The sequence below is a fragment of the Pongo abelii genome, chromosome 2, assembly GCF_028885655.2.
Source record: "Pongo abelii isolate AG06213 chromosome 2, NHGRI_mPonAbe1-v2.0_pri, whole genome shotgun sequence".
In the NCBI taxonomy this organism is placed as follows: Eukaryota; Metazoa; Chordata; class Mammalia; order Primates; family Hominidae; genus Pongo; species Pongo abelii.
In genome coordinates, this window is record NC_085928.1 from 140,341,823 (window position 1) to 140,366,167 (window position 24,345).

The following is a 24,345-nucleotide window of genomic DNA, read 5'->3' on the forward strand; positions in this document are numbered from 1 at the left end:
GAACAACAGAGCCTGTAGGACAGCAGATCCATTTATAGCATGGTTTACTGAATATTTTAAGCCCACTGTTGAGACCTCAAAAAAAAAAAAAAAGATTCCTTTCAAAATATTATGGCTCTTCACAGTGCAGCTAGTCACCCAAGAGCTCTGACATGAGGTAAAAGGAGAATAATGTTTTCATGTCTGCTGTCTATTCTGCAGTCCATGGATCAAGGAAGAATTTTAACTTTCAAGTCTTATTATTTAAGAAACACATTTCATAAGGCTATAGCTACCATAGATAGTGATTCCTTTGATGGATCTGGGCAAAGTAAACTGAAAACTTTCTGGAGAGGATTCACCATTCTAGGTGTCACTAAAAACACTTGTGATTCATGAAAGGAGGACAAAATGTCAACATTAACAAGAGTTTAGAAGAAGTTGATTCCAACCCTCATGGATGACTTTGAGGGATTCAAGACTTCAGTGGAAGAAGTAAGTACAGATGTGGTAGAAAGGGCAAGATAACCAGAAGTGGAGCCTGAAGATGTTACTGAATTGCTACAATTTCATGATAAAAGTTGAACAGATGAGGAATTGCTTCCTCATAAGAAAACACAGAAAACGTTTTCTTATGATAGAACCTATTGCTGGGTAGATAGGCTGTGAACATTGTTGAAATGATGACAAAGGATTTAGAGTATTTTATAAACTGAGGTGATAAAGCAGTGGCAGGGTTTGAGAGGACTGACTCCAATTTTGAAAGAGGTTCTACTATGCTACTAAACGGCATCAGACACGACAGAGAAATCATTTGTGCAAGGAAGAGTCAACCGATGCGCCAAATTTTATTATTGTTTTATTTTAGGAAATTGCCACAGCCACTGCAACTTTCAGCAACCACCACCCTGATCAGTCAATAGCCATTAACGTCAAGATCCCCTACCAGCCAAAATATTATGACTCATTGGTGGTTCAGATGATCATTAACATTCTTTAGCAATAAAGTATTTTTTAACTAAGGTATGTACATTTTTTAGACTTGCTATTGAATACTTAATAGACTACAGTATAGTGTAAACATAAATTTTATATGCACTGAGAAACCAAAAAATTTGTGTGACTTTCTGTATTGTGATATTTGCTTTATTTTGATGGTCTCAAACCAAGCTCACAATATCTCTCAGTTATTCCTGTACATTCTTATTCATTTTTAGAACTGAGTACTATTGGTATGATCAAAATATTTTTAGATGAAAGATTAATGCTTCTTGTAAACAGTGCTGAAACTTTAGCATGCATTGGAATCACCTAAAGGACTAATTAAAACAGAATGCTGGGCCCCACCTCCAGAGTTTCTAATACAGTAGGGCTGAGGTGGTGCCCAAGAGTCTGCATTTCTAAAAAAATTCCAGGTGGGAGGGAGCACACTTTCAGAACCACTGTTGCAGATCATTTGATGATGTATATTTTCAAAATCAAAGCTACTCAAGAATAATAGCATGTATGCCACTTAGAAGATGGTAAGTCATTATCAAAGCCAGAGGTGTACTAATGATGACTTACAGTTTCACAGGTTCTTAATTGACTGTTTTCATCCACCTTGGCTGATGCCTAGTGTTACTTAATGCTTAGTAAGAAATCTTTAGGCCAGGGGCAGTGGCTCACACCTATAATCCCAACACTTTGGGAGGCAGAGGCGGGCGGATCAGCTGAGGTAAGGAGTTCCAGACCAGCCTGGCCAATGTGGTGAAACTCCATCTCTACTAAAAAGTACAAAAATTAGCCAGGTGTGGTGGCGCATGCCTATAATCCCTGTTACTCTGGAGGCCGGGGCTGGAGAATCGCTTGAACCTGGGAGGCAGAGGTTGCAGTGAGTGGAGATCATGCCACTGCATTCCAACCTGGGCAACAGGAGTGAAACTCTGTCTCAAAAAAAAAAAAAAAAAAAAAAAAAAAATCTTTAAGCAATGTCTTGGCCCTAAGAATATAATCTAAAATATGTTCTTATCTGTTTCTATCATCTTTGATAGCTGATTAAAGTGATGTAGCAACTGAGAATTTCAATTGTTGATATAAATCATGGAATATACAAAAAGATATAATCCTTGTTATGTCCTGCATACTTCCTAAAGCCATTATGAGGTCTTAATTAAAAGAAACAAAAAATAAAACTCTCATTTTTTCCCTAGCCCTTACTCTGCTTATTATTTAAATATAATTATAAAGACTCTGAATAACAAAAATTTAACTGGAAAGATGAAATCAGTATTCTTAATACTACTTAGTGGCTTTTAGGTTTAGGACATATGTTTAATATGTATTCTGTTGATTTTTCAATAGAGCATGTTAATTAACATGTCTCAATTACCTATTGAATAATCTCTCTAAAATGCCTATCTATGATTATTATTCATGAGATTACACTCCCATTTTACCAGTACTATGCCTATCTGTGATTATTATTCATGAGACTACACTCCCATTTGAGGAGTACTTTTCTTTTCTTTTTTTTTTTTTAAAGACGGGGTCTTACTCTGTCACCCAGGCTGGAGTGCAGTGGCACGATATCGGCTCACTGCAACCTCCACCTCCTGGGTTCAAGTGATTCTCCTGCCTTAGCCTCCTGAGTAGCTGTGACTACAGGTGCCCACCACCACACCTGGCTAATTTTTGTATATTTAGTAGAGATGGAGTTTCACCATTTTGGCCAGGCTAGTCTTGAACTCCTGACCTCGTGATCTACCTGCCTCGGCCTCCCAAAGTGCTGGGATTACAGGTGTGAGCCACCGTGCCCAGCTTGAGCAGTACTTTTCAACTCTGAGAAGATAAACCCAAGGGATTCTAGAAGAGGGTCTTCTTGGAGAATAATTTCTCCAGTAATGGTATCTGAAGGTTGAATAACAACAAGTGAATAGATGTAGATATTGACTAAGAGTGACTAAGAAAGACAGTTACCTTATTAATTAATACAATCTTGAGTGTCATCAAATTAGCTATGGGGCACATATCCTACACTCAGAAATTAGACACTATTAAAGTTGAAGGGGGCCACACTGAATTGAAAGAGGCAAGAATTTAACAAACAAAATGATAAACTACAAAAGGTAACTAAATAAACAGAGCAGCTTCTTATATATTCTCCAATAAGGCATTGTGGAAACATTGAGGGATGGAGGGATACCCAAGCCAAGATGGGTATTAGACTCCTAACTTTGACATTAAACACTGAGAAATTCTTGAGCAGGGAGCTTCCTTTGTATGAATCTCATCTTCATCACCTTTAAGAAGCAATTAATGAAATCTAGTCTGCTTACTTCGCAATGTTTTGAGCATTAAATTTAATTATATACAAATACGTAGTTTTGGTGTCTGTTCAGTGAGAATTGATTCTCACTTCCCTAAAAGTAATTTAAACCTTTTAATCAAATGTGTAATGTTGACATCTTTACCTTTCCAAGTACTTTTGACTTTTCCAGGGTTAAAATAACATTTTGATCATTTAAATGAGGAAAAAATAACTATAAGTTTTTTAAAAACTCAAATGTCATAGCTTTTTAACTGTTCTAATTGTGTCTGCTAATAGAAACAAGTTGATGTGCAAACCACAAAATAACAAATATTTTTGCCTAGCTTTTGAGAAAAAGAAAAGACTATATTATACTTTGAGAAAGTGTAAACTTAGTTTCATTTTAGCAATTCCATAGTCGAATCTGTCACTAAGTAATCATCAGTTAAAAAAAATCTCGCCAGGCACCGTGGCTCACCCCTGTAAACCCAGCACTTTGAAAGGCTGAGGTGGGCAGATCACAAGGTCAGGAGTTCTAGACCAGCCTGACCAACATGGTGAAACCCTGTCTCTACTAAAAATACAAAAATTAGCCTGGCATGCTGGCACGTGCCTGTAATCCCAGCTACTCAGGAGGCTGAGGCAGGAGAATTGCTTGAACCCGGGAGGCAGAGGTTGCAGTGAGCTGAGATTACACCACTGCACTCCTGCCTGGGTGACAGAATGAGACTCTGTCTCAAAAAAAAAAAAAAAAAAGAAAAGAAAAGAAAAGAAAAAAAATCTAGTGCTCAGGGCACACAACTATATAAGTAAAAATTCTAAAAGATCATCAATGTTTAAGAATAAAATACAGTCAGTTATATAATTTTAAAATATTTCTAATGAGTGATAAGGAAAACTTGTCAATGGAATTTCTGAAGTCAATAGCCAATTTTTAACTTTATCTGCTAATATGGCAATTATTTAACTTAAAAAACAGACACATTTCTTATTCAGTTTTTGGACATCTTATTCTGTAACTTCCTATTGATTAACATCGTCTTTAACATTTTAAGTACTTAACATTTTATCATTTGAATAATTCATATTGTATTAAACTCTTCACTTTTATAGGAACAACCATCAACCAACATTTTAACCTATTAATCTAAACTAAATTTTTTCCCCTCATTTAATCTATCAATTAAGATTCTTCTGATTGTATGTAACAGAAAATGTAGTTTATTTATTATCTCACATTAGAAGAAGTCTAGTGGCAGGGCAGGCCCCAGAGTTGGTTTATTTGTTAGCTTAATTATGTATTAAAGAACTTGGCTTCTTCAAGTCACTACTTTGCCATTCTTAGTATTGTCTTTTCTCAGGGGAAGGGTGGAAGGAGGGATAAAAAGGTGGCTGCTGTACTTCCAAGCATTCAGAATCATTGAAAAGTCTTGCTAAATCAGACTGCCGCATCTAATCCCTAGAACTTGATTCAGTAGGACCCACTGGAGTGTGAGAATTTGCATTTCTAATAAATTCTCAGGTGATGCTGATGCTGCTCATAGTAAAGCCACACTGACAAATATTAACTTAGACTAATGACCTTGGAAACGAATGGATTTTTTCTTTTCTTTTTAGTTCACATGTAATAGTTGTATTTATTTATGCAACACAGGGTGATATTTTGATATATCTGTACTATGTGTAATCATCAAGTAAGGGCAATTAGCATATCCATCACCTTAAAAATTTATCATTTCTTTTTGTTGGGAACATTCCAAATCCTCTCTTCTAGTTTTTTGAAATTATACAGTAAATTGTTGTTAACTATACTCATCCCACAGTGCTATAAAACACTGTAATGTATTTCTCCTATCTAGGTGTAATTTTGTATCCATTAACCAACCTCTCCCTATTCCTCCCCCAACTACCTTTACCAGCCTCTAGTAACCACTATTCTACTATTTACTTCTATGAGTTCAACTTTTGAGCTCATATATGGGTGTGAACATGTGTTATTTATCTTTTTGTGTCTGATTTATTTCACTTAACACAACATCCTCCAGGTTCATCCATGTTGCCATGAATGACAGGACTTAATTCTTATTTATAACTGAATCGTTTTCTGTTGTGTATATATACCACATTTTCTCTATCCATTCATCTGTTGATGGACTTGTAGTTTGATTCCATTATCTTGGCTTTTGTGGATAATGCTACAATAAACATGGGGGTGCAGATACCTCTTCAATATACTGATTTGCTTTTCTTTGGATAGGTACCCAGTAGTGCTGAATCATATGATAGTTTTATTTTTAGTTTTTTGAGGAAACTCCATACTGTTTTCCATAATGGCTGTACTAATTTACAATCACACTAATACCGTATGAGTTTCCCTTCTTCTGTATCCTCACTGGCATTTGTTATTCTTTGTCTTTTTGACAGTGGTCATTCTAACAAGTGTGAGGTGATATCTCATTGTGGTTTTGATTTGTATTTCTCTGATAATTAGTGATGTCGAGTGTTTTTTTTTTTTTTCATGTACTTGTTGGCCATTTGCTTGTCTTCTTTTGAGAAGTGTCTTTAGATCATTTGCCCATTTTTAAATCAAAATATTTGAGGGTTTTTTTTGGAGTTATTTTTTGAGCTGTTGGTTTTTTTCAGTTCTTTGTATATCCTGGATATTTTGTCAGGTAAATAGTTTGGAAATATTTATTTCCATTCTACAGGTTGTCTCTTCATTTTGTTGATGATACTCTTTGTTGTGCAGAGGCTTTTAGTTTGATATAGTCCCACTTGTCTATTTTTATTTTTGTTCCCTGTACTCTTGAAGTCTTACCCATAAAATTTTTTCCTAGACCAATGTCTGGAAGCATTTTCCCTGTTTTCTTCTAGTAGTTTTAGGGCTTTGTGTCTTACATTTAATTATTTAATCCACATTGGGTTCATTTTTATATATGCTGAGAGTTAGGGGTCTAGTTTAATTCTTCTTTAATATGAATATCCAGTTTTCCCAACACCATTTATTGAAAAGGATGTTCTTTCACTAGTGTATGTTCTTGTCTTCTTTTCTGAAAAGTAGTTGGCTGCAAATAGTTGGATTCATTTCTAGGTCCTCTATTCTGTTCTATTTGTCCTTGTTTCTGTTTTTATCATGCTGTTTTGGTCACTAAAATTTTGTAGCGTATTTTGAAGCCAGATAGAGTGATGCATCCAGGTTTGTTCTTTTTGCTTAGGATTGCTTTGGCTCCTCAGGATCTTTTGTGTTTCCACATGAATTTTAAGACTGTTTTTTCTATTTCTATGAAAAATGTCATTGGTATTTTAATTGGAAATGCATTGAATCTGTAGCTTGAGTAGTATGGTCATTTTAACAATACTAATTCTTTCAATTCATGAGCATAGGATGTCTTTCCATTGTTTTTGTGTCCTCTACTATTTGTTTCATCAGCGTTTTATAGTTTTCATTGTAGAGGTCTTTCACCTCCTTGGTTAAATTTATTCCTAGGGATTTTTTGGAGCTAGTATAAATGTAATTGCTTTCTTGATTTCTTTTTATTGTTGTTGTTATTGGCATACAGAAATGCTACTGATTTTTGTATGTTGATTTTGTTTCCTACAAGTTTACTGAATTTGTTTATTAGTTCTAAAAGTACTTTGGTGGAGTATTTAGGTTTTTCTGTATATAAGATCATGTTATCTGCAAACAGGACCAATTTGACTTCCTCTTTTTGAATTTGGATGCTCTTTATTTATTTTGCTTGCCTAATCTATTTTGTCTGATATAAGTATAGCTACTCCTGTATACTTTTGGTTTTCATTTGTGTGGTATACATTTTTCCATTCCTTCACTCACAGTCTCTGTCTGTTTTTACAAGTGACAGGAGTTTCTTGTTGGCAGCATAAAGTTGGGTTTTGTTTTTCCTTATTCATTCAGCCAGTCTATATCTTTCAATTGGGGGGATTTAAAATGTTTAAAAGAAACTACCATCAGAGTGAACAGGCAACCTACAGAATGGGAGAAAATTTTTACAATCTACCCATCTGACAAAGGGCTAATATCCAGATTCTACAAAGGACTTAAACAAATTTACAAGAAAAAATCAAACAACCCCATCAAAAAGTGGGCAAAGGATATGAACAGACACTTCTCAAAAGAAGACATTTAGGCAGCCAACAGACACATGAAAAAATGCTCATCATCACTGGCCATCAGAGAAATGCAAATCAAGACCACAATGAGATACCATCTCACATCAGTTAGAATGGCGATCATTAAAAAGTGAGGAAACAACAGGTGCTGGAGAGGATGTGGAGAAACAGGAACACTTTTATTACACTGTTGGTGGGACTGCAAACTAGTTCAACCATTGTGGAAGTCAGTGTGGCGATTCCTCGAGGATCTAGAACTAGAAATACCATTTGACCCAGCCATCCCATTACTGGGTATATACCCAAAGGATTATAAATCATGCTGCTATAAAGACACATGCACACGTATGTTTATTGTGGCACTATTCACAATAGCAAAGACTTGGAACCAACCCAACTGCCCATCAATGATAGACTGGATTAAGAAAATGTGGCACATATACACCATGGAATATTATGCAGCCATAAAAAAGGATGAGCTCATGTCCTTTGTAGGGACATGGATGAAGCTGGAAACCATCATTCTGAGCAAACTATCGCAAGGACACAAAACCAAATACCGCATGTTCTCACTCATGGGTGGGAATTGAACAATGAGAACACTTGGACACAGAGTGGGGAACATCACACATCGGGGCCTGTCATGGGGTAGGGGGAGGGGGGAGGGATAGCATTAGGAGACATACCTAATGTAAATGACGAGTTAATGGGTGCAGCACACCAACATGGCACATGTATACATATGTAACAAACCTGCACATTGTACACATGTACCCTAGAACTTAAAGTATAATAAAAAAATCATAAAATGTTTAGCCCTAAGGTTGCTATTAATAAATGAAAATTTACTTCTGTCATTTTGTTAATTGTTTTTGGAATGTTTTGTGTACCCTTTGCTTCTTTCTTCTTGTTTTTCTTTGCAGTTTAATGATTTTCTGTAGTGATAATGTTTAGTTCCTTTTTCTGTCTTATTTTTGTATCTGTTCTACCAGTGAATTTTACACTATTGTGTGTTTTCTCGATGGTAAATATGACATTGTCCTTTAGCTTCCAAATGTGGGACTTTCTTAAGCATTTTTTGGAGGGGTATTGATGAGTTTCCTGTTTTTGGTTTCTGGAAAATACTTTATTTCTCCTTCATTTCTGAAAGTTAGCTTTCCTGGGTATAGTATTCTTGCCTGACAATTTCTTTCTTTCAGCACTTTGAATATATTGTCCCATTCTCTCCTGGCCTGTAAGGTTTCTGCTGAGAAATATGCTGTTATTCTGATGGGGATTCCTTTAGATGTGACTTGATGCTTATCTCTTGCTGTTTTCAGAATTCTTTCTTCAACTTTTGGCAATGTAACTATAATGCATTTCAAATAGAACCTTTTTGTGTTGAATTTATTTGGAGATCTTTGAGCTTCCAGTATCTGGATGTCTATATCACTCCTAAAATTTGGGAATTTTTCAGCTATTATTTTATTAAATTACATTTCTTTCTGTTGGGACCATTCAACATACACTTTCTAGCTAATTGAAACTATGTAAGTATTGTTTATATCATTCATTGGGTTCTTCAGTTTTAATATTTCTGGTTTTTTTTTTTTTTTTTTTTGACAGAGTCTCACTCTGTTGTCCAGGATGGAGTGCAGTGGCACGGTCTTGGCTTACTGCTACCTCTGCCTCCTGGGTCCCAGTTCAAGCAATTCTCCTTCCTCAGCCTCCTGAGTAGCTGGGATTACAGGCACACGCCACCATGCACAGCTAAGCTAATTTTTGTATTTTTATTTTTTAGTAGAGGCAGGGTTTCTCCATGTTGGCCAGGCTGGTCTTGAACTGCTGACCTCATGATCCACCTGCCTCAGCCTCCCAAAGTGCTGGGATTACAGGTGTGAATCACCATGCCTGGCCGATATTTCTGTTTTTTTTCTCTTTTTTTTAATGAAATGTACCTCTGTTGAATTTTTCATTCAGATCCTGAATTGTTTTCTTGATTTTATTGTATTGTTTATCTGTGTTTGTTTGCATTTCACTGAGTTTTCTGAAGATAATTATTTTGAATTCCTTTTCAAGCATTTCATGCATTTCCTTTTTTGGTATTCTGCTACTGAAGAATTGCCGTTGTTTTTTGGTGCCGTTATATTTCCTTGCTTTTTCATGTTTTTTTGTTTCTCTATGTTAATATCTGTGCATTTGGTGTAACCATTGTTTTCTTCCAATTTTATAGAGTATCTTTCATAGAAAAAGACTTTTTCCTATAGATATATTCATAATGTCAGTTGGGTAGAGTGCTTTGACTTTCATTTTGGGTGGGAGCAATAGTACAGTCTCTGTATAATTTCTTTGGCTGTCATCAACATCAGTGGTGTCTGCCAGTTCCTCAGTGGCTTAGGTTGCAGTTGTCTGTGGAGGCTGTGGGAAAGCTGTGCTGGATGGGGATGCCAGGTGAGATGATCCTTGGGCCCCTGGGCAGCACATGGGTGCATGATGACCTCATCACTGGAATGGGCTGGGTTGCTGGCAGAAGTGATAGTGAACCCTCATGCAGTCTGGTCCTTTAACCCCTATTTGGTGTGGTGGTGGCAGCAGGTACCTAGGAGGAGTGCAAAGGTGTTGATGGTGGCTGGGAATGGATGTTTGAGGATTACTTATGACATTCATTAAAAGATATACTATAATTATCATTTGGAAAATTACAGAGTTCCCTTTACTCACCTCAAAGGGCCTGGTGCCATTTTTAGTTTGTAAGCCTCCTGTTAAATATTCTAGACTGGGACACTGCTCATTTAAAATACCAATATTTCTAGTAGTTGATGTAGCAGTTTTGCAGAAAATAGTTTTGCATTCAGATGTTTGAATTGGGAGCTTGATTGGGTCAGTTCAAGCCCCAAATTTTCACCTCAGCTTACCTGTTTTCCCACTCATAGGAAGTTTTACCCCTCCAAATCCTCATTTTTCCAATTCACCTAAGTGTTGGACATTTGGAACTATTAAAAACTTAAAATATGATATAGGCTACAAAAGCATTACCTTTTATAACCAAGGAAGAAAAATAAGGTTGTCCGAAGGCATACTGTAAATGCTTCTAATCCAATTTTCCACCTGATCTTTGATTGTAGCAATAAATTTTCTAACCTAAAGGATTAACAATTTGCTTGTGTTGCAAAAACTCTTTCCTGCCAATTTGTAATTACCCTTCTCTATCATTTGTCTCACAAACTATATTGCCAAATTGTAATTTCCCCTTTTTCATTATCTATTTCAAAAACCATCTCATTGATATGGGTTCTGTATCTCCCATAGTACGCTCAGTGGGACTAGTGGTCTGTTTGGATGATTGTCCAGGGCTAAACTGCAGGATCCTCATAAAGCCTTGGGGCTGTGTATCTCACTCTCCAATTTATTATCATAACGGCATTTTTTGCCTTTTTTCTCATTTATTTGCACAATAGGAAGCACAGTGGAGAGAGATGATTTCTGCAGGGGGCCTGGAAGGACATGGGACAAGTTCAGACACAGATGCAAGCTTTGCAGAAAATATCTGACTTCCAGCAGTTATTGGGATAGAAAACTTTTAAGTGCAAAACGTACCATTTTGGAGGTATGAGGAAATGCAACCTTTCCCAAAGCACTCTCACATCCCAGTGTGCAGCAGGATAAAGAGAGATTGAAAATGTTTCTGATATGAAATTCATACAGCATTTAAATGGAGGGAGGAGGCCTAGGCTATTAATGCAAACACAGCTAGAGGCCTGCAGATATGATACAGAATTTTTCCCACAGTTTTAATTTAAAACAACCAACCCGTCAGCAAAGCTTTCAAAGCTGGTGGAAGATATTGGCCAGTGGCAATTTAACTTACTCACCTATTTTAAGACCTCCTTTTCTTTTTCTTCTTCTTCTTCTCCTCCTCCTCCTCCCCCTCCCCCTCCCCCTTCCCCTCCTTTCTCTCTCTCTCGTCCAGGCTGGAGTGCAGTGGTGTGAACATGGCTCACCACAGCCTTGTCCTCCTGGGCTCAAGCAGTCCTCCCACCTCAGCCTCCCAAGTTGCTGGGACCACAGGTGCACACCACCATGCCCAGCTAGTTTTTAAGTTTTTTGTAGAGATGGTGTTTCTCCATGTTTTCCATGTTATTTCTTCTATTTCTGTGAGGAAAGTCATCGGCATTTTGGTAGAGATTGCATTCAATCAGTAGATTGCTTTGGGTAGCATGGACATTTAAAAATATTAATTCTTGCATTCCATGAACATAGAATATGTTTACATTGTTTTGCATCCTCTTCAATTGCTTTCATCAGTGTTTTACAGTTTTCATCATAGAGATGTTTCACTTCTTTGGTTAAGTTAATTTCTAGGGATTTAATTTTATTTGTGGCTATTACGTGTGGGATTATTTTTACTTCTTTTTCATATTGTATTCTGTTGGCATTTAGAAATGCTACTGATTTTTGTATGTTGATTTTGTGTCCTGCAACTTTACTGACTTTATTTATCAGTTCTAATAGTTTTTGGTGGCGTCTTTAGGTTTTTCCAATATATAGTCATATCATCTGCAAATAAAAGTAATTAAACTTCTTCTTTTACAGTTTAGATGTTCTTTTTTTTATTTCTCTTGCCTAATTGCTCTAGCTAGGACTTCCAGTACTATGTTGAATAATAGTGGTGAAAAAGTGGGCATCCTTTTCATGTTCCAGTCTACAATAATGACTCTCAGTTTTTCCCCATTCAGGGTGATACTAGCTGTGTGTCTGTCATATACTTTTTTCTTTCTTTTCTTTCTCCTTCTTCTTTTTTTTCTCACTCTGTTGCCCAGGCTGGAATGCAGTGGTGCAACCCTGGCTCACTACCACCTCCACCTCCTGGGTTCAAGTGATTCTCTTGCCTCTTGTAATCCCGAGTAACTGGGATTACAGGCATGCACCACCACACCTGGCTAATTTTTTGTATTTTTAGTAGAGATGAGGTTTCACCATATTGGCCAGGCTGATCTCAAACTCCTGACCTCAAGTGATCTGCCTGTCTTGGCATCCCAAAGTGCTGGGATTACAGACGTGAGCCACCATGCCCAGCCACAACTTTTATTATGTTGAGATATGTTCCTTCTCTACCTAGTTTTTAAAGGGTTTTTTTCATGAAGAGATGTTGAATTTTATCAAGTGGTTTTTCAGCATCAATTGAAGTGATCATATGGTTTTTGTCCTTCATTCTGTTGCTATGACATATCACATTAATTGATTTGCATATGTTGAACCATCCTTGCATCCCAAGGATAAGCTCACTTGGTCATGATGAATGGTGTCTTTAATGAATTGTTGAATTTGGTTTGCTAGTATTTCATTGAGGATTTTTGCATTAATATTCATCAGAGACGCCAGCCTGTAGATTTTTTTTTTTTTTTGATGTGTCTTTGTTCTTTGTATCAGGGTAACACTGGCCTCGTAGAATGAGTTTGGAAGTATTCCCTCCTCCTCTATTTTTTGTAATAGTTTGAGTAGCATTGGTATTAGTTCACCTTTAAATGTTTGGTAGAATTCAGCAGTGAAGCCATCAGGTCCCAAGTTTTTCTTTGCTGGAAGACTTTTTATTATGGCTTCAATCTTGTTACTTGTTACTGTTCAGGCTTTGGATTTCTTCATGGTTTAATCTTGGTAGGTTGTATGTATCTAGGAGTTTACCCATTTCTTCTAAATTTTCCAATTTATTAGCATATGGTTGATCATACTAGCCACTAATGATCCTTTGAATTTCTGTAGTATCAGTTGCAATATTTCCATTTTCATCTCTGATTTTATTTGGGTCTTTTCCTTTTTTTTCTTTGTTAGTCTGGCTAATGGTTTGTCAGTTTTGTTCATCTTTTCAAAAGACTAACTTTTTGTTTCATTGACATTTTTATTGTTTTCTTCATTTCAAACTTATTTCTGCTCTGATCTTTATTACTGCTTTTTTTCCTACTAATTTTGAGTTTGATGTGCTATTGCTTTTCTAATTTTTTAGAAGATGCATCATTAGGATATTTATTTGAAGTCTTTCTTCTTTTTTTTTTTTTTTTTTTTTCCACAGAGTTTTGCTCTGTCACCTAGGCTGGAGTGCAGTGGTGTGATCTTAGCTCACTGCAACATCTGCCTCCCAGGCTCATGCAATTCTCCTGCCTCAGCCTCCCAGATAGCTGGGATTGTAGGCACCTGCCATGACGCCTGGCTAACTTTTGTCTTTTTAGTAGAGACAGGGTTTCACCATGTTGTCCAGGCTGGTCTCAAACTCCTGACCTAACCTCAAGTGATCTGCCCACCTCGGCCTCCCAAAGTGCTGGGATCACTCGTGTGAGCTGCTGCACCCAACCCTCTTTCTTCTTTTTGATGTAGGTACTTAGAGCTTAAACTTCCCTCTTAGTACTTATAGCTATAAACTTCCCTCTTTCACTGTATCTGATATGTTTTGGTATGTTGTGTTTCCATTAGCATTTATTTCAAGAAATTTTTCAATTTCTTTCTTAATTTCTTTTTCTTTCTTTCTTTCTTTCTTTCTTTCTTTTTTGATAGAGTCTTTCTGTGTCGCCCAGGCTGGACTGCAGTGGTGTCATCTCATCTCACTGCAACCTCCGCCTCTCGGGTTCAAGTAATTCTCCCACCTCAGCCTCTTGAGTAGCTGGGATTACAGGCTCTGGCCACCATGCCTGGCTAATTTTTGTACTTTTAGTAGAGAGGGGGGTTTCACGACAGTGGCCAGGCTGGTCTCGAACTCCTGACCTCAGGTGATCTGCCCACCTCGGCCTCCCAAAGTGCTGAGATTACAGGCGTGAGCCACTGTGCCCGTTCTCCTTCTTAATTTCTTCATTGATCCACTGGTCATTCAGGAGCATATTGTTGAATTTCCACGTATCTGTATAGTTTTCAAAATTCCTCGTTATTAATTTCTAGTTTTATTCCATTGTGGTCAGACAAGATGCTTGATATTACTTCATTTCTGCAGAACGTTTAAGACTTCTTTTGTGACCTAACATATGGTCTGTCCCTGAGACTACTCCATGTGTTGAGTAGAAGAATGTGTAATCTGCAGCCACTGGATGAAATGTTCTGTAAATATCTATTAGGTCCATTTGGTCTACAGTGCAGATTAAATCTGATGTTTGTTGATTTTCTGTCTAGGAGATCTGTCCAATGCTGATAATGGAGTGTTTATTTCTCCAGCTATTTTTGTATTGAGGTCTCTCTCTTTAGCTCTAATAAAATTAGCTTTATATATCTGGGTGCTCCAGTGTTAGGTACATACATATTTATAATTGTTATATCCTCTTGCTGAATTGACCTCTTTATCATTATATGATGACCTTCTTTGTCTCTTCTTATAGTTTTTGTCATGAAAACTATTTTGTCTGATATAAGCATAGCTACTCCTGCTCTTTTTTGGTTTCCATTGGCTTGGAATATCTTTTTCCATACTTTTATTTTCAGCCTATGTGTATCCTAATAGGTAAAGTGTGTTTCTTTTCTTTTCTTTCTTTCTTTTTTTTTTTTTTTTTTTAAGACAGAGTCTTGCTCTTGTTGCCCAGGCTGGAGTGCAATGGTGCGATTTTGGCTCACTGCAAACTCCGCCTCCTGGGTTCAAGTGATTCTCTTGCCTCAGCCTCTGGAGTAGCTGGGATTAGAGGCACCCGCGACAATGCCCAGCTAATTTTCGTATTTTTAGTAGAGACAGGGTTTCACTATGTTGGCCAGGCTGGTCTCAAACTTCTGACCTCAGGTGATCCACCCGCCTCTGCCTCCCAAAGTGCTGGGACTACAGGCATGAGCCACTGTGCACAGCCGGTGAAGTGTGTTTCTTATAGATAATAGATCACTGGGTCTTGTTTTTTAATCTATTCAGCCACTCTGTGTCTTTTGGTCGGACAGTTTCGTCCATTTGCACTTAATGTTATTATTGATAAGTAGAGACTTCCTGTTACTATTTTGTTTTCTGGTTGTTTTGTGGTCTTCTCTTCCTTCTTTCCTTCCTTCTGTCTTCCTTTTAGTGAAGGTGATTTTCTGTGGTGGTATGATTTAATTTCTTGCTTCTTATAGTTTTCGTGTCTATTGTATGTTTTTCAAGATGAGGCTTGCAAACACTATCTTATAACCCATTATTTTAAACTTAAGACAACTTAAAACTGATCGCATAAACAAAAAAACATAAAAAAAGAAAACTAATAGAAACTCTACACTTTAACTTTGTCCCCCTGCTTTTTAGCTTCTTGTTTCTGTTTCATTGTACTATGTCTTGAAAAGTTGTAGTTATCATTTTTGATTGGTTCACCATTTAGACTTTCTACTTAAGAGTACTCTACATGCCACAATTACAGTTTGTTTTTGCAATCAGTTATAATATTCTCTGATTTCTATGTGCTTACTATTACCAGTGAGTTTGTACATATATATATGTATTTTAATTTTTATATTAGATTTGGGCGTACACGTGAAGGTTTGTTACATAGATAAACACGTCATGAGGGTTTGTTGTAAATATTCATATAGACGATTTCTTATTGCTCATTAACATCTTTGTCTTTCAGGTTGAAGAACTCTGTTTAACATTTATTTTAGGACAAATCTAGCATTGATGAAATCCCTCAGCTTTTGTTTGTCTGGGAAGGTCTTTATTTGTCCTTCATGCTTGAAGGATATTTTCACCGGATATACTATTCTACAATAAATTTTATTTTTTTCCTTTAGCACTTTAAATATGTCACACCACTGTCTCTTGGCCTGTAAGATTTCCACTGAAAAGTCTGCTGCCAGACATTTGGGAACTCCATTTTATTTGTTTCTTTTCTCTTGCTGCTTTTAGGATCCTTTCTTTACCCTTGACTTTTGGGAGTTTGATATATTAAATACCTAGGGGGTAGGCTTTGGGTTAAATCTGCTTGGTGTTCTACAGTCTTTTAGTACTTGAGTGTTGATATCTTTCTCCAGGCTTAGGAAGTTTTCTGGTATCATCCCTTTGAATAAACTTTCTATCCCCATCTCTTTCTCTACGTCCTTTTTAAGGCCAATAATTTAAGAGTTATTGCCATTTTAAGGCTATTTTCTAGATCTTATAGCCATGCTTCATTCTTTTTTATCCTTATTTCTTTTGTCTTCTCTGACCGTGTATTTTCAAATAGCCTTTCTACATGTTCACTATTTATTTTTTCTGCTTGATCAATTCTGCTATTAAGAGACTCTGATGCATTCTTTAGTATTCCAGTTGCATTTTTCAACTCTAGAAGTTTTGCTTCTTTTTAACTATTTCAATTTGTTTGTTAAATTTATCTGATAAAATTCTGAATTTCTTTTCTGTTATCTTGAATTTCTTTGAGTTTTCTAAAAAGAGCTATTTTGAATTCTCTGTCTGAAAGGTCACATATCTCTGTTTCTCTTGGATTGATCCCTGGTGTCTTATTTAGTTCATTTAGTGAGGTCATGTTTTCCTGGATGGTCTTGATGTTTATTGGTGTCTGAGCATTGAAATGTTAGGTATTTATTGTAGTCTTCACGGTCTGGACTTGTTTGTACCCATCCTCCTTGGGAAGGCTTTTCAGGTATTTGAAAGAACTAGGATATTGTGGTCTAAGCCATAGCTGCATGAGGGGGCACCTCAAGCCTAGTAAGGCTGTGGTTCTTGTAGACTTGTAGAGGTACTGCCTTGGTGGTCTTGGATAAAACCCTGAAGAATTATTGGATAAAACCCTGTATTATGAGGCAGAGACTCTTGTTCTTTACCCTTACTTTTTCCCAAACAAATGAAATCTCTCTATGCTGAGCTGCCTAGGGCTGCAGGTAGAGTGACATACCACCCCCCGGCCCTCACCACTGGGACGGTGCTGGGTCACACCTGAAGCCAGCACAGCACTAGGTCTTGCCCATGGCTTTCTGTAACCACTACCTGGGTACCACCTATGTTCACTCAAGTCCCCACGGCTCTACCATTAGCGGGTGGTGAAACCAGCCAGGTTTGTGTCTTTCCCTTCAGGGCAGTGAGTTCCCCACAGCCCCAGGTGGGTCCAGAGATGGTGTATGGGAGCTAGGGACTGCAGTCAAAAATCCTTATATGTCTACCTGACGTTTTATTCTACTGTAGCTAAGCTGGCACTTAAACCACAATACAAAGTCCTTCCTGCTCTTCCCTCCCCTTTCCACAGGCAGAGGAACCTCTCCCTGTGGCAACCACTATCACTAGGCCATGGGTGGTTTTCTACACCATCATTGGTATTCACTGAAAGTTCAAAGGATCTTCAGTCAGCCTGTGGTGAATGCTGCCAGGCTTGGGACATACCCTTCAGGGCAATGGGCTTCCCTCTGGCCCAGCGAAGGTCATGAAATGCCATCCAAGAGGTTAGGCCTGGGATTGGGGACTTCAAGAGCCCACTTGTTGGTCTAACCCACTCTGACTGAGCTGGTATCTAAAGTGCAAGACTAAGTCCTCTTTACTTTCCCCTCTGCTTTTCTCTAGCAGGAGGAGTCTCTCACCATAGCCACCACAGCTGGCAATGTTCTGGGTCTCACTTGAAGACACGTCTCAGAGTCTCACCCAAGGCCCATGCCATGATGCACTACCTGGGTATTGATGCTGATTATTTAGTGCCCCAAGGCTCTTTAGTCACAGGTGATGAATCCTGCCAGGTGTGGATCCTTCCCTTCAAGGCAGCGGTTTACTTTTTGGCCCATGGTGTGTCTAGACATGTCATCCATGAGCTAGGGTCTGGCATGGGGGCCTCATGACTGCCCAGTGCCATATCCTACTGTGACTGAGCTGGTATGCAAGATGCAAAACAAAGTCTTCTTTTCTCCCCTTTTCATACGCAGAGGAGTCACTTTTGTTGCTTCAAGCTGTGCTGCCTGGGGTTGGGGGAAGGATGGCACAAGCACTCCCTTAGATTCCCTGGCTGGTGTCTCCCTAGGTCATATACCACCCTAGTCCAGTGGCTCTAAGCCCAACCCAGCCCAGCACTAGAAGTTGCCTAAGAACTGCAATCCCTGTGTCCTAGACAGCCTTTCAAGTTTACCTAGAACCCCAGAGCACTTTGGCCCATGGTGGTGAGGCTTGCCAAAAAACTCAAGTTCTGACAATTGGGATGGTCCATTCCCCTCTGGCTAGGTCTGGTCCAAATGTTCCCTTCATGCATGAGTGCTGGCTGAGCTCAGCATGGCTTTGCTCTCCACTGTGACATGGCAGCACTGAGTTCAACAGAAAGACCACTAGTCACTGCACTCTCCCTCCCCCAAGTGCGTAGACTCTCTGTGTAGCATGGCTGCTGCTAGGTTATGGGGAAGGGGTGGTGTCAGTGATTCAAGACTGTCTCTCCTACTCTTTTCAATGATTCTTTCAGTGATATGAATATAAAACCAGGTACTCCGATTGCTCTGATTTTTGGTTCTTGTGATGGTATGCAGTTAGTTGTTAAACTTTCCAGTATGCAGATAGTTGTTAAAATGTGTTGTTCCTGTCGGGGGTTATCAATGGTATAGGCTTCTATTCCGCCATCTTGCTCTGCTCTCCAAAACACTTCAAATATTAAACACTGAAATAAATGTGAGTTATACATACATTTAAGAAAGATTAATAAAACAAATAAGGTAATTATTTACCCAATTATTCCAGTTCCGGGTTGTAGGTGGCTGGAGCCTATCCGGCGGCTCAGCACTCAAGGGAGGAATCAACCCTGGACAGGATGCCATTCTATCGCAGGGTACACACGTACACACACTCACTCACACTGGGACAATTTAGACACGCCAATTAACCTAACATGCACAACTTAGGGATATGAGAGGAAACCAGAATACCTGGAGAAAACCCATGTAGACGCAGGGAGAATGTGCAAACTCAATACAGTGGCCCCACCAGTAATTGATGTTTTTTTCTCTCATCATTTAATGAAATGATGTTGAACAAAATGACCTAGTGTATATTATTCGACCTAGTGTATAATGCTTTTTGTCAGGCATTAATATGCATGCCATCAAAATCAAAAGCACAGGCTCAGCTAAAATTTCTCAAATGCATGGAAACAAGCACCTCAACACTGTTATCTTTCAATTTCAAATGGTTACCTGGGCTCAAAATCTGGGTGTGCAATTTTATTTGCTCTGGGCAGTGCTCAATATCGAGCATTTCTTACAACAATTAGGACTTATTCCCATTCAGATAATGTTGTCCTAGTTAACCCCTTTGTGGTTTTTGGAGATGTAGGTTTATTTTTTAAACTTTTTTTTTTTTTTTTTTTTTTTTTGAGACAGGTTCTTGCTCTGTCCCCCAGGCTGGAGTGCAGTGGCATGATTACAGCTCACTGCAGCTTCGACCTCCTGGGCTTAAGCAATCTTCCCACCCCAGCTGCCTGAGTATCAGGGACCACAGGTGTGTGCCACTGCACCCAGCTAATGCTTTTATTTTCTGTAAAGACAGGATCTCACTATGTGGTCCAGCCTGGTCTTGAACTCCTGGGCTCACGCAATTTTCCTGCCTCAGCCTCCCAAAATGTTGGGATTATAGGTGTGAGATGCACCAGAAACCCTTAAACTTCTTAAAAATCCCTTAAGTCCTCATGGTTTTACAGGAAAGTAGAAGCTTGGATTTTAGTTTGATCATAGGAAACAAGTAGATTGTTATTCATTCAACAAAAAATATTTATGATAAACATTTTTCAGGCTATCCATTTATTTAACAGGTCTTTATTACATATTTACTGCTGTCAAATGTTTTGGGGCCAGAGGTGAATTATGCTAGTTTGGAAACTAGGTGGAATATTATCATTTAAATGGGTACATTTGTATCTCAAAACAAATCCTGTAGTTTATATAATTTGGAATATTGTATGTCTGTTTTCCATGGAAATGATGAAGTTCATTGGTCATGGTACTCTTGGTCATGGGACTCACACTCACTTTGCTCTTACCTCTTTCTTATTTCCACATGCATCCCATCCACACTCATGTCTAATCCAGAAGATTGGTAGTATATAAGAGATCCCAAATATTATCACTGGCTCAGAATCTGAGCCAATGAATGGAGAGACTGTCATACTTGAAATAAACTTCTTTAACAATAAAAATTAAGAGTATAAGTTCTCTCATTTCGTCTTCTCAGTTTCATCAAATATTTCATGTTTAAAATGCTAGCAAGTGTGAAAGAGGCTATGGAATTGTGTGAGTGATAAAATATTTGTAGAGTACTTGGGGATCTGGATCTGGGTGCTATTAAAACCAACCAAACACAAGTAGCTCATATGAGTCCTTCAATTTTTATTCTTGTTTCCAACTTTTAATCTTCCAGCACTGCCAAAACATGGAACTAGGCAGATTTATAGCAATTCTGGTAGACGTTTGTTAGGAACTGATTTCATACAACACTCTTGGCAATAAAACTATAGTTTTCTAAACTTGACATTTAGCATGTCCTTTATCTTATAAGAAGAAAAATACTTCTGTTGTTCTGTTGGAGTAGGTTAGCTTATAAAAATAAAGTGATGCATCTTTATATGTTTTTAACATGTCCAACTTTGCCAGGCATGGTGGTTCATGCCCAGGAGTTCAAGACTCCTGAGCCCAGGAGTTCAAGACTGCAGTGTGCTATGATGGCACCATTGCACTCCAGCCTCAGCGACAGAGACTCTGTCTCTTAAGTAAGTTAGTAAGTAAATAAATAAAATGTTCAACTTAAAATAAAATGACAATTTCTTTTCTAGCAGCTAGGTGAAATTTCTTAACTATTAACCTCTGGTACTTTAAACAACATTAAAACAGCCTTTAAAAGAAGACATTCATTAATTGAGGAAAGATTTTAAAATAATTTTTTCCAAGTTTTAATTTTTAAATCCCTAAAGAACCACATATTCTTTTACCATCCAGGTTTATAAAAATGCAGCTATCAAATTTGATATGAAAAACAAGATGCCACACACCCTTTGTGGAATAAAGCACAGTATAAAGAAAATTAGAATGTCATGACCATTCTTCTTCAATCTTTCCCATTTGTAATATTTCCCCCAAGCGGAGAAGCCTGACAAATTTCCCTTTCTTGCACGTGATCACTTTTTGCATCAGATGCATTTAATTTTGTAGGTTAAATATTCAGGACAAAAGGAGAGTAGAAAGGATTTTTAGAGCTTTGATTTCTATGGAAGCAATAAGCTGAAACTCGGAAATAATATGTTTCATTGCCATCAATCCCATTGTAGCTAGCTAACACTCCAGGGATTTGCTTGTTTCTCTCTATAATAATCTTATACTTCTATAGTGCTTGTAATTTGCAACCTGTGTTCACTTACTTTATGAGATTCTTACAAAAATCTTTTGAAAGAAGGGTAGTGTGTATGTATATGTGGGTGTATGAATATACATATATATGTGTATATGTTTGTCTATACGTATACATATGTGTGTGTATGACATATATAGGTATATAGTCATCCCTCATTGTCCACAGGGGATCGGTTCCAGAACCCCCTCAGACACCAAAATTTCCAGATGCTTAAGTTTTTAATATAAAATGACTAATAGGTCAATTCTTCTTGGTAAAGCTGATCTTGATCTTACCAGTTTCTTTTTTGGCTTAGTAATAGGAACAATGATTTTCATAATTTAGGGGACCAAAAGTAAAATTTCAGTTTAAGTCATTTTAGGAATAAACCATGGAGCTATAAATCTTTTGGAGGAGTTATAGATTCAGTGTTAATGCTAGAGTATTGCAGTATATTAATACAATAGATAGTTCTGAAAAGTTGCTTTAGAAAAATGTTTCAGCTAAAGTGACCCAATACCAAATTCTGTACTCTATTTTTAAATGCATATGTTATCAAAGTGTTTATATTGTGTAATTTCCTACCTTACATGATTTTGTTTTTAATATAATGCTGTTTCAAGGTTGAATATGTACAGTAATAACTGTTGCAAATTGATTACGAGAGATCACAATCATTGTACAAATCACAGGCTATGTCATTGTGTAGACAAAAATCACTGACCATGCATGCCACAGGTTGATCATAAATAGTAACTCCTAAGACTAGAAATCTACTTGATAGTGATTTTTATGGGTTCATCTTTAAAAGTGACCTCGCTGAATAAAAGTTCAATATTTCTTAAAAGAAAGGTAAATCTAAAAATCGTCCAGAATTTTCGATCCTAGTCTAGTACCACTTAGTTGGGAACAAATATAGAAACACAGGCAACCCCGTCCATTAATTTGGCTCTGTCATTGTGCAGACAAAAATCACTGACCATGCATGCCAGAGGTGGATCATAAATAGTTAACTCGTAAGACTAGAAATCTACTTGATAGTGATTTTTATGGGTTCATCTTTAAAAGTGACCTCGCTGAATAAAAGTTCAATATTTCTTAAAAGAAAGGTAAATCTAGAAAGCTGTCCAGAATTTTCGATCCTAGTCTAGTACCACTTACTTGGGAATAAATATAGAAACACAGGCAACCCCGTCCGTTAATTTTGATGTTGAACGTGTGGTTAGAGAGCACACTGCAATATGTTACAGGACCTGAGATAAAAAGCAAATTTGTAAAGTGTCTAAGTGTTGATGGAGAAAAACACATCTAGCATATACAGAAATTTTCTTTTGAGTTCTCTGGAGGATGATAACCAACTCGGTAGGTGAAGCCCTGCCCTCTAGTGGTTACGGGTGTGAGATGACTTCTGTTCAACATTGTATGTCTGGCTCACCACGGTTTATTAAAACCAATCGTTCATTAAAAAGCACTTATTAGGGGTCTGGGTAAGATGCCGAGCAAGTGAAATGTTTACGTGTGAAAAGGCATTGCCACTGGATAAAGGTACAGCGGCCAAAGAAGTGCTCGTTCATTGGCTTCGACCGCTGTACGACTGGTTTCTACTTGCTGTTCCAGCCTCTCCCCAGTTCTATACACCACCAACGAATGAAAAAGATTAGTTCTCCCTGGAGCTCTCTGAGGCTGAACCTTGCTCTCTCATTACACATGGTAACTAAGCACACCCCTTAGAGAATTTTGAGAAGTTGCCCCGCGATTACCGGCTCCCGCAAGAACCAAGCAGTCAGTGCAGGGTTTTGCAAGTGAGAGTGCGAGACTCGGGAGGCTGCTCACGGTGCTCCAGTCCCTGGCAAGAGCATGCACCTCGCCCCTTCCTTCCGCGGGCCTCAACGTCGCCTGCTGAGATTGTGACTGCCACCCAGACGGGAGCGGCTTCCCCTACAGACTTTGTAGAAAACGCTTAAACACCTCGGGGACAGCGGCCATGACTGTCAGCTTGGGCAGACCCCGCGGCCGCCCCACGGGAATGCGTGGCCGACACGGGGCGTGGGCGAATCTCCGACCCTCGCGTTCAGTGGGTGCATATAAACGGGCGGACACCGTCCCTGGGGTAACGGAGGCGCCGGCAAGAACAGGGCGGGCCACCAACCCCGCGCGACCTCCTACCGGACGGATCCAAACCCAAACATTGTCCATTCCAGGCCGAAGTCTCGGCCGTCACTTCACTTCCGCCTTCCCAGCCCGTGAGCACGAATGCGCCTGCGCGCACCTCTCTCAGCGGAAGTGATAGTGACAAAGCTCGGTGCGCGGCTGGCCCAGGAGTGCCGGGCGCGACTGGGCGGCCGGCGGCGGGGAGGGGCGGAGCGCAGTAGTCGGAGGCGGGAGCAGACCAGCACGGCCTCGCGGAGCCGGCCCGGCGGACCGTGACGGGTCCCCTCACCTCCTCTCCTCTCCCCTCCCCGCCCGCCCTCTCTCCCTCCCTCCCTCCCTCCCTCCCGCTCGCTTCTTCTCACGCCGGGAGCAGGCTCCCGCCTCGCACCGCTGCACCGCGAGCAGCTCCTCTTCTCCCGAGGCGCGCGGGGCGCCCCCGCGAGCCCCGCGGCTGAGACCCCGCAGCCTGGAGGAGGGCTGTCTGGGGCTTTGGGTGGGTACCAGTATTACCTCCTGCTCCCATTTCTAGAAACTTCCAGGTTCTGAAGGAAGGGGAGGT

The 24,345-nt window shown here is 38.9% G+C and overlaps 1 protein-coding gene across 5 annotated transcripts in view; it reads left to right on the forward strand.

Annotated features, from left to right (window-relative positions):
* Positions 1 to 24,345, forward strand: part of ATP2C1 (ATPase secretory pathway Ca2+ transporting 1) — a 160,058-nt gene that overhangs the window by 17,392 nt on the left and 118,321 nt on the right. The window contains exon 1 of one of the 5 annotated variants that reach the window (XM_024245404.3): positions 23,953 to 24,279. The exons of 2 other annotated variants lie outside the window; for them this stretch is intronic. The gene's annotated coding sequence lies outside the window, so the exon portion shown is untranslated. Of the gene's footprint in view, positions 1 to 23,952; positions 24,280 to 24,345 lie in introns of those variants that run through there. 2 more of the 5 variants (XM_009239313.4, XM_024245401.3) reach the window with 2 other exon arrangements.